General features: G+C 37.0%; 1 protein-coding gene across 3 annotated transcripts in view; it reads right to left on the bottom strand.

The window, feature by feature from the left end:
- RNF182 (ring finger protein 182) overlaps window positions 1-11,793 on the bottom strand; it is a 56,265-nt gene that overhangs the window by 43,498 nt on the left and 974 nt on the right. For 2 of the 3 annotated variants that reach the window (XM_011967914.1, XM_011967913.1), the window contains exon 1: window positions 11,738-11,793. The exons of the other annotated variant lie outside the window; for it this stretch is intronic. The gene's annotated coding sequence lies outside the window, so the exon portion shown is untranslated. The remainder of the gene's footprint in view (window positions 1-11,737) is intronic. 3 annotated transcript variants of the gene reach the window in all.

Here is an 11,793-nt window from a genome sequence, read left to right as displayed (position 1 = left end):
GGATACATACAACACAAAACAGGTAATGTTGTGATTGTGAAAAGTCTACACGTAACACCATGAGAGATTTTCTAAAACTCAAATCTGATCATTTACTCCCCTGCTTAAAATATTTTACCGTCTTTCTCATCTGGCCTCTGTCTACCTCACCAGCCACATCTCTTACTCCTTTCTCCTCCCCCGACCCCACTCCATCCCCTCCCCAGTTCTTTTTACTCTCCAAAAGAAGCCATATTATCTCAAATGGATTCTAAGCTTTTACGATGCCCAGTTCCCTCTTTATAGCTCTTTTACCCACTCTTACCACCCCAAACTGTCCCATATTTGCCTGCTTTCCTGGGTCATCCTTCATCCAGTATAGACATCAATTATTCCCAAATTCCAAATCTTGCTTGGATGCCTCTCCTACAGATCCCACAGGCATCATATATATGCCCTATCATGATACACACTTGTGTAACGACCAGACACTTACCTGTAATTTCTTCTGTTCGCATCAGCAGGGTAGGGCTACACTTGATTTGTTCATCTTTGAGTCATTAGAGCCTAGCACAGTGTTACTTAAGAAATTTCCTACTCTACAATGTGAGATTTTTACAAGAGCTGTCTAAATTTTCCCCTTTTAAAACTGTCTGTGAAAGAAAAATTTATATTTATAGACCAACCACGACCATTTAAATTTACTGCAGATCAAAGAATAACTGAATCTCAACAGAGATATTATCCTGAGTTCTAAAATGCTTTAAGCTTCTTCTAATTATGTGTCCATTTGTCTACATAAAGCTGTTTAAGGATTTCTAACTCTTCCATCATTGTCTATAAAGACAGGGAAAAGGAAAGAGGGAAAAGGAAAACACTAATTTTTCTATGATGCTAGTTCCTTACTGATATGGTTTGGCTCTGTGTCCCCACCCAAATCTCATGTTGAATTTTAATTCCCAAAGTTGCAGGTGGGGCCTGGTGGTAGGTGATTAGATAAAGAGGCGGTTTCTAATGGTTTAGCACCATACACATAGTGCTGTCTCGTGACAGAGTTCTCAGGAGATCTGGTTCTTTGAAAGTGTGTGGCACCTCTCCCATCTCTCTTCCTCCTTCCTGCTCTGGCCATGTAAAATGTGCCTCCTTAACCTTCGCCTTGTGCCATGATTGTTAAGTTTCCTGAGGCCTCCCCAGCCATGCTTCCTGCACAGCCTGCAGAACTGTGACTCAATTAAATCTCTTTTCTTCATAAATTACCCACTCTCAAGTAGTTCCTTATAACAACGTGAGAATGGACTAATACACTCACCCACCAAAACTGTATCAACAGCATAGCGCATTTCTAGTACCCCATTATGATAAGTGATGTCTATCTCAAATGAATCATAGCAAGATGTATTATTTTTAAACATCTTTTGTATATATTCAATGTAAGATACATTGCTGAGTAAATTTTCTATCCATACATTATCATGATTAAGAGATCATAACAATTTCAAAAGTTTCAGCGACATCATATGGTTATAACTAATGTGCTATCTTTTGGGATCATCAAATGTTCTGATTTCCTGTGAAAATATCTTCTACTTGTTAATAAGTGGTTTGTAAGTCATTTCATTGTCAGAATCAGAGTGAAGGACTTCCAACTCTAATCTGAACATCTGAATAAAGGCCTTGATATTCTGACTTTAGGAATACTTTCCTGCTAGCTATAGTAATTTATTTGGTCATGATACATACACATATCTTCTATGTGTGAAATATGGAAAATGCTGAATTGACAGTTAAGTCAACATACAGGGACTACATCTGGGAATACTACACTGGGATTACAACTTTAGGCAAAAAAAAAAAAAAAAAGACATTGTTTCTGCCCTGTTGGAGCTTACAGTCTACTGAGGATGGTATAAATCTATCACATAAATAAATGTAAAATTAAAATTGTGGTAAATACACCATCTCTCACCTGAACTATTGAAATTGGCTCCTAACAAGTCTCCCTGGTACCAATCTTGTCCCCTTACATCTTCCATGTAGATTCGTTCTCTACATGGAATAATATTTCTAAAATGTTAACCAAATTACTCCCATCTTTCCCGGACCACCTCTACAAAAAGTCCTCCAATGGCTTCCTATTCCACATAGAATAAAACTCAAGTCCTTACCATGAATAACAAAGTCTGGAGCAATCTGGCCACCCCTTTTCTTTCTAACCTCATTTCATATGACTCTCCTGCCTTCTCTCTCTGCCTCAAGGCCTTTGCACTGACTGATTCTGTCTGAAATGCTCTGCTCTTGAGCAGATCTTCTCTTGTCACTCAAATCCCTATTTAAATGTTACCTTACCTTTTAATCTAAGGTACTTATCCACTCATTTGCATTATTTTAATTATCTCAATTTTATTTATCTCTGCTAATATTCTTGTTTATTTGGATTTTGTTTGTCCAGGACAGAAGAATAATGAACAGACTAGAAAAAAGGAGTGGGGCTGCCAGCCAGCATTACGAGCTCATGCTTGGATCACAGTTCAGTCTTCATAATCCTATCTAAATGGCAAACTACCTATGAAGAAACAGAGATGGCATAAGCCTACCCCACTGCACTACCTTTGGAAGTACAACTGTTGTAAACAAATCAAAAAAACATTGTTGGAGAAGTCACTCAGAAAAATAGGCAAAAGTATAGAATATTTGGATCTAATGAAATCACATTAAAATGCCTTTCAAACCAAGAGATGTCATTAAAACGACTAACATAACTGTGAGCAAGGGAAATGAAGAATCCAACAGAATGAAAGAAGATATCTCAAATATTGGTGGGCAAAGCCTAAAGCTGATATAGACAGACAGGCTTGGCCCTCCTGTATAGTCATCATAACAACAAGGGACTCCATAACAATGAGAGACAGGGTGAGGAGTGACTCTGAATCAAGTCTAGGACTATACTATTCAACATGGCAGCCACTAGTCATGTTTGGCTATTGAGCACTTGAAATGTGGCTGGTGCAACTAAGAAGCTGAAATCTACGTCGCATTTAATTTCAATTAATTTAAATTTAGAAACTGAACCAATGAAAAATATTTTTCCTGCATATACAACATTACTCTTTTGGTAAGACCACATTTCTTTTCTTTTTTTTTCTTTTTCCTTTTTTTTTGAGACGGAGTCTCCTCCTGTTGCCCAGGCTGGAGTGCAGTGGTGCAATCTTGGCTCACTGCAACCTCCGCCTCCCAGATTCAAGCGATTCTCCTGCCTCGGCTTCCTGAGTAGTTGAGACTACAGGCACGCGCCACCAGGTCTAGCTAATTTTTGTATTTTTAGTGGAGACGGGGTTTCACCACGTTGGTCAGTCTGGTCTCAAACTCCCAGCCTCAGTTGATCTGTCCACTTCAGCCTTCCGAAGTGCTGGGATTACAGGAGTGAGCCACCATGCCCGGCCTCACTTTAATTGCTGAAAATTTACCATCCAAATTGAGATGTTCTCTAAGTGTAAAATGCACACCAGATTCCAAATAGTTTGTGCAAAATGAAAATGTTTAATATCTCATTAATAATTTTTTTATTGATTACATGTTGAAATTATGGTAATTTTGATATATTAGGTTAAATAAAATCTACTACTAAAAATAATTACTTTTTACTTTTTCTTTTTTTTTTAAGGGGCAGAGTCTCGCGCCATACTGGAGTGCAGTGGAATAATCATGGCTCATGGAAACCTGAATTCCTGAGCTCAAGCAATCCTCCTGCATCCTACCTCAGCCTTCAGAGCAGCTGGGACTACACATGCGCACCACTGTGCCCAGCTAATTTTAGCATTTTTTGTAGAGGTGGGAATCTCACTATGTTGCCCAAGCTGGTCTTGAACTCCTGGCCTCAAGTGATCTTCCTGCTTCGGCCTTCAGGTGTGAGTCACGCACCTGGCCAAATCTTACTTTTTAATATCACTACCCATAACTTAGAAGTACATATTGGACAGCACTGGTCTAAGGATTAAAAAACCAACACTATCTGAAAAGAAGGGTTTGGAGTCTCCTATTGTTATGATGACTACACAGGAGGGCCAAGCCTGTCCATCTATGTCATAGGAAGAATTCTCCAGAATGTGTGCCGTCCAGTTGCAGCATTCAAGCCTTAAATGAGTGATCAATATGCAACCATATTTTAATTAAAAAATGGTCAGACAGCAATTTCAAATCAATATGGGATGGTAAGATAACTAAAGTTCACCTAGAATGGCACCTTCAGTTAGTTTATCTGAGATTATAAACTTCCTTCTAGTGGGTAACTAACTCCCATCTAGAGAAGGTTTAGAATTAAATGTAGAGATGAGGAAAATCAGACTTGTATTATTACCTTTTAGAAAAGTTTAGAAATATGTCTTATATTAATTGGAACAGCCTGTGCACAATTTAAAAGAATCTGACATCAAACTGACAGATGAGTCTTGTGATTCTAGTTTAAAATGTGTAATAGATTTTAGATAAGATTTATTTTGATTGAAATGTTTAGGAGTATTTGACTATGTCTATACAATATTAATTTTGTAAGTGACAAAATATTCAAAGGAACTTCACCTAAGTATTTGGTAAGGTTTTACTTACTTGAGTCATAAATTTGCCCAATAAGCATATGATTTATCTAAATAGAACAATCAATAATTAAAGTAACATGTGCAATTTACAATATTTAAGGTTTGAAATTTAAGTTCATAAATGAGGCTGATAATTTAAGAAATCCAATATGGTCAATTTGAATTAAAGTTTAGTCAAAGAAAAAGTGAAGATGATTGCTTATATTCACCAGATATATAAACAGAGCATTAAGATATGCAAGTTGAACTTAAAGGCCCAAAGAAAATGAGATTTTTGTTTCTACCTGAAATAAATTAAATATTAATTTTCCTTTCTCCACACAAAACTTACCCTTAATAACTATTAAGTACATTAGAAACGTTAATTCATTTAATCCTTACAATCACAAAGTGAAGTAATATTATTGTCTCCGCTTTAAACGTAATTGTCTTAGTTTGTTCAGATTGCTATAACAAAATACCATATGCTGAATGGCTTATGAACAACAGAAATTTCTTTATTACTGTTCTGGGAACTGGGAAGTCCAGGATTAAGGTGCTGGCAGATTAGGTATCTGGTAAAAGGCCACTTATTGGTTTACAGATGGTGCCTTCTCACTGTGTTCTCACATGGCAGAAGGGGCCAATGACCTCTCTGGGGTCTCTTTTATAAGGGCACTAATACTATTTATGAGGGCTCCACCCTCATGGCCTAATCACCTCCCAAAGGCCCTACCTCCTAATATGATCACCTTGGGGGTTAGAATTTCAACATACGAATTTGGAGGGCACATAAGAATGCTGTCCATTGCAGTAATGAAATGAAGGCACAGAGAGATTAAGCAGCTACCTCAAGGTCATATCACTAAAAGGTGGCAGAGCCAGTATTCAAATCCAGGATGTCTGGCTTCTCATATTGGCATTGAACATTAAAAAAAAAAAAAAAAAAAAAGGTCATAGTGATCTAAATAATTAGATGATCATAAAAGTGGTTTTATTCCATAGTATTAAGATTCTAAGTCTCTTATTCCTTTTTTCCCCCAGGAGTTATCAAGAAAAGTATGCACCAGGAATTCCAGGAAAACCCCACGCCATGCAGGGGAATGACCCAAATGAAAACATCTTTCCAAACTTCTAACTTCATCCCTTATACCACGCTCCAGACCTTCAGCATCCTAAAACAAGGAAATCTCCCACTGTAACAAAGAGCATGTTGCTCTGACCCTCAGAGAATTTAGCCTGCGGTATATGACATTTATTGAGTTACTTTTCATTTCATTTCATCCTATACCACTTAGGTAGCCCTTGCCCTTGTTCATTTCCAATCCGGAACACAATATAAAACAAAACACAAATTCAGGAGACAGAAAATAACTCCATTTAATTTTGTTGGTTTTTTTTCCAAAATTCGACTTGAGGATAGGGGTTCTCTCCCTCCTTCTACTCCAAAAGCCCATCTGAGGTCTGCAGCAATAATTGTAAACAACGTCTTTTTCTTGGCTACCTCCAGAGAACTACCTCCTCCTTCTCAGCCATCCATACCTGCCACTCTGAATTTGCTCCACCAGGCAGTCCTCAACTGCCACTCTTTCCAAAGTAACATAATCCCAAAAGCATCTTCACTGCAGCACGAAGGCATTCTTTGTCTGCTGGTAATTAACAACGCAATCATAGTCAAATTCAGATTGTGGTTTATCCACACAAATCATGTTTTTAAATCTACCAACTCTGTACCATCTTGGATAAGCTATTTATTAGCCTTTTATAGATAAGGAAACAAGAATTATGGTGATGATCAAAAGAGACAGCTTGTGTGGAATACTTAATAGCGTACCTGGCACCAAGTAAATGCTTAATAAATAGTAGTTATTACAAAATTTACTATTAAATGAACCTACAGAACTATGTTTACTCACTTGCTTTTATGAACACCTGTCTCTTATTTAGTACTACTTTTCACATAGCTTAAATAAGGCTCCTGAAATTAAAATGCTTACTCATTCTTCTATGGAGACAGTAAGAACATGTGTTATTTCAGAGGAGGGACATGCACAGAGTTCCACTGGGAGAGAGTGAGAAGGGAGTATCACTTAGTCCTTAGCACATGTAAGAGGTAGCCTAGGGAAGAGCAGGTGAGCCCAGATTGAGGATAACCCCGTGAGGCAATGCAAATGGATCAACATTTCCAAGATAGATTTACATGTATATAGCACGGCCAATACCACAGAAAATATGTAGTCACCCCTCAATATCTGCAGGGGGGTTGGCTTCAGGACCCCCAAGGATACCAAAATCTGAGGATGCTCAAGTCCCTGGTATAACATGGCATAGTATTTGCATGTAACCTATGTACATCCTGCCATGTACTTTAAATCATCTGTAGATTACTTATAATACCTAATACAATGTAGATATCATGTAAATAGTTCTTAGACTGGGTTTCTTATTTGTATTATTTTTTATCATTGTATTGTTATTTTTTTCCAAATATTTCCAATCCATAGTTGATAGAATCTGCAGATATGCAAGGCTGACTATATTCTTCAAATATATGAATACAAATAATAAATTAAAGAACAACCACCTTCGGAAAATATCTTTTTCATAAATTATTCTAGTTTCTATGTACAGAAAAAAATACTGGTACATGTCACAATGTGCTATGAAGAAATGCTTCTTGTTTTATGACTTTAGGTTTTAGTTTTAGCAAAAAGAAAATATAAGATGGGGGAGGAAAGCCCAAGCATAATAATTAGTGTCATTATTTCTACACTTAGTAGATATCAGTAAATAGAAAATAAAGCTTGCTGCATTCCTTGACACAAAGCCAGGATTCTGGTATATTTTGTGTACCTTTGGGTTAACATAACAGAAAGAGATCATATCAGTTTCCTCATTCATAAAATGGGGATAATAGTACCTACTTCAAAGGGTTGTTGTGAGGATTAAATGAGTTGGTATTTCTGAAGTGCTTGGAAAAGTGGCCCATAGGGAAGAATTCATAAGGGTTTGATTGACAGAGAAGAGCTGGAAGTCAAAATTACTGCAATCAGACTAAACAAGGTCTCAGGAAACCAATATACAGGAAGGAAAAAAGGCCAGAGAAGACCACACAGAAACTTTTTATTGTAGATTTAAAATTCAAGAGTTTTGAGTAAACAACAATTCTTCAGTATAACTATGCCTGACACATCACATGGTGATCAACTTATGTAAAACACCATGTCTGCCTTGAATGACCACAGCTATAGAAGAGGGAAGATGGTTCACAATAGACTGCTCGGAAACACAACTTCTCACTCAAATACATCAAATATGTTAGCCAAACACACACAGTTTTATTTTATAGTTCCACTGCTATCTTGATTATCTAAATCATGTACCTGACCAATTAGATAACATTACTCATGTGGAAACATTTTATTATTGGGCCTTAATTTGTGGTTTACAATATTTGAAGTGGACTTAAATCACAATTTGAGAGAGTCATGTTTTAGTTAATTGGAGGAAAAACGGAGGCAAGTGACCAGGACCAGCACCCGCACCTCTTTTGTAGGACTGGCCAGCCTTTGGAAATGGTCACTAGGTAAAGACCTCAGGTAATTTGCTTTAGAGTCTGAACCATAAAGTGTTAAAGAGATTATTAGAGCCATCACTGTCTCCCAGCTTCCAACCCCAGACTCCCTGACCCTGCCCTCCCAACCACCAGCACTGCACCCCCACCCCTGCACCACTTTTGGCCACTACACCCGCAGACTCTCAGTGTGTACTGATCTCTTTAACACCTTTTAACTCACTGCTGCCTCCACCTCCTAGTTCTTTGGTTTTCACTTCAAACGATTGTAAGATAAAGAAGCAAGGATCAAGTTCAAAACATGTATGGAAATAAGCCATCACCTAAAAGGATCCCAAATTCTACTCTCCAACATACAATGTCTATAAATACTCAAAACGCAAAATATAAAGATTATAATGTGTTTTTTTATGCACACTATTTTCTGATCAAATTACACATTAACCAAATCATTTTTAAAATAAGCTCTGGAAATACAAAACGTTTTTTAAAAACATTACAAAATTAACGACTTCTGAAAAAAGGAAGGCTGAAAACAAGACCAAAGGAGAATATCTGGGTATCATACATAAAGAATTACATATAAAATAAATAATCCTAATAGTTGAAAAACAAGTAAGTCCCCAACTATAAGAGGTCAGTTGACTTTCATCAAGCAACACAGAATATATAGAAGGAAACATTTGATAAACATTTGATGACTGATGTCCAAAACCATACTATATAACTGCTACAAACAATTGGCACATAAGGAAAACAATCATTTACCTTGAACTATGTTTATATCACTTAAATTATGTACAATACTGTATAAAAGTATATATTTTCCCCAAGCACTTGTGGCTTACCAGCTTAAGACATCTTATCTCCATTTGAACTGAAAACGTGAAAAATGAAACACATGCCCACAAAAGTTTTTCAGCTTCTATCAATCACTATTAATAATCCATGTTACTAAACACCACATCCTATCACCATGACCATGTGTCTCCTGTGCCTTTTCACAGTACAGTAGTTCTGATCAATACCCACTGTGCACAGCAGGTCAGTTAACAATATCTTATATTTATAGCATTTTGTCTTGAGGTCTCAGGGTCACATTATTCTCCCCAGCCACAAATCTAAACCTAAGTGTTTTGGTAATGAAGAAATCATTTAAAAACTACCATCCTTCACAAATGTGCTTTTATAAATGCTACGACACATTGCACTACATACTAAATTACCAACCAGTAATCATGTTATCACAGTGCAACTAGAAATCGCAAGAGAATGTTGACCCAGAAACAGCTAATAAAGGCTTCAGTGGTTTTAGGCTGCCCATGCAGGCTTATGTGGTTACAAACAACTGACTTTCAATGGCACAAATATAATGTTAATCCTAACTTAGGAACATTTGTGGTTCATTTTTTTTTCTTTGGATATGCTTCATAAACTAAATTACAGAATTTTTTCAGGTAGAATACAGCTATGGTGACGATTATCAAGCCATATTTTACAGCTTATACCAAAAATTAGGGCCAGTTTTACTTCATAAAATTAAAACTCGGAAGCTAGAAATGCAGGAAAAGTCCCGTGAATCAGCAAGAGTGATGACTAGTATTTTATACCTGGGGATATGCAGCGCTGTTGCTTGCTTCCACCAGGTGGCTACACCATGGACAGAAAGCACATTTTCTGTTTGCATTTTCTAAGGACATATTGCAGATATCATAGTATTTTTTGTTTCATTATCTGGTTATGCACATACCTCAGAACACTAGTAACACATATAGTCATGCCAGATTATTGTTTTCCACTGCACTGACACAAGCTTCATTTCATGCTTCAGAGCTCTTATAACTACAACCAAGCAGAGCATGCAATACATGATTGTTGATTTCTGTATACTGACTTTATATTTTGGCAGAAAATGATGCAGTTTTGAAGAAGCCAAACTATACTGAATGTTGTGCTTGCGTGAGCTAGCAGGAAAGGCAAAGTACCAGTTCTTACTGCTAAATTCACCATGGATATCTCCATTCTTCGTCACTCAGATTAAGGGCCTCAACATAAATGTTGAGGCTAGAATTCACAGTGTGGGTTTCATCTGGCTGAAAGCATGGACCAAGTCCTTTAACTTGAATGCTCATTTTGCTAACAAAGATCTGAATAAAGCTGTTCTCTTGGTCCCTTAGGAAAAACACACACATACACACACACACACACACAAATAATTTATTTTTAGTACAAAACATAAAGCTACATTCTCTGTCTATATAATGTGCCTAGGCTTCAATATCCTGTTTGCTGTTCACGTTTAAGTGAGAAAATACTTATTTTTCTCTCCTGTTTATCTTCTCAAAACAGATCTACTTCGTTTTAATCAATGTATCATTTCATTACCGTCATGAAAGAGTATTTAGCAGAGCATCTGTGAATCTTCCACAGGTAAAATTCAGTTTAAAAACAAGCCCAATTGTGAAATAACCTGCAAACTGTTATTGCAACTTCAATCCTTTAGTTTCCAATACAATCTTCTAATGAAGCGACATTACTTAAAGTTGCTGGCAAATATGAACAGACTGAGAAACCTAGTAATCAGCAGGCTAACAGGTGTTGAAATCCCAAAAGAGGGAAGAGGAATATTAGATAATCACTCTTTGCCTGACACTTCAAATAGCTGTAATATCCAGAATTCCACTCAACTTAACTGCAATTCAAAATGATCACTGGTACTGTTTGTTTTCATTAATTACTTTTTAGCAAAAATATAACTTCTTGCATTCCATATAGAGTTCTTTAACTGACCTATTCCAACTGATACATTATTTTACTAAGTTGGATATACAATTTTATATGTTAGATAATTTTCCAGTTATCAATATGACGTCTCATATTAAATATGATTTAAAACAGATCTTCTTAACATATATACAATTTCCTTCTGAATTGATCAACTGTATTTCTGAAAATGTATGTTTTCTTTCATATTACTACATGTAAGATGATGTCTAAGTACCAAAAAAATAAGTCTTCACAGTCACAATTTAAATCTGTGCTTCGCGTCTGTAACAAACTAATTATCACGAAATGATTGTAAGGCTTGGGGCCACTGAGAAAGGGCAGGGGTACCTTTAATATATCCAGTGCCCCAATGGCAACCGCATCGTGGTCCTTATCATCACACTCATAAACACCGAGGCAAACACCGCCCAGCTACCTGCCTCCAGAGGTGCTTTGGATTGCCTCCCTACACATAAAAAAACACAAGGCACTTCCCAGTTCCTTACAGCATGAACACAATACCTTCCAGAAACAAAAGCAATGACCTGGGTGCCAAGTATCTCCTCGACAAAGTATCGGTACAGCTCTACACTCTGGTCTCGCCAGCCGGGGAAACTCGGGCTACCCTTACTATCTAGTTATAGGTGCAACTGCACCGTCCTAAGAAAAAGGTCTTTCGATTCAATATCCAAACGAACTTCAGAAGTCCCCTCAAAATGCTTCAGCCACAGGCATAAAAATGGGCTCGCTTTTCAGAGATTTGTAAAAATCTTTCGCTTGTCCCTCCATGCCCTCCTCAAAGAGAATACCATGAAACACGAAAATCCAAAGGTAAATATTTTCATACCTTTTTTTCCCCTAAAAGCCTCGATGGCACGCCAAGAAGGAAAAACAACAACAACA

The sequence above is a fragment of the Mandrillus leucophaeus genome, unplaced genomic scaffold (genome assembly GCF_000951045.1).
Source record: "Mandrillus leucophaeus isolate KB7577 unplaced genomic scaffold, Mleu.le_1.0 Scaffold82, whole genome shotgun sequence".
Classification (NCBI taxonomy): domain Eukaryota; kingdom Metazoa; phylum Chordata; class Mammalia; order Primates; family Cercopithecidae; genus Mandrillus; species Mandrillus leucophaeus.
Note: the sequence above shows the minus strand (reverse complement) of the source record. Positions and strands in the feature narration are given on the sequence as shown.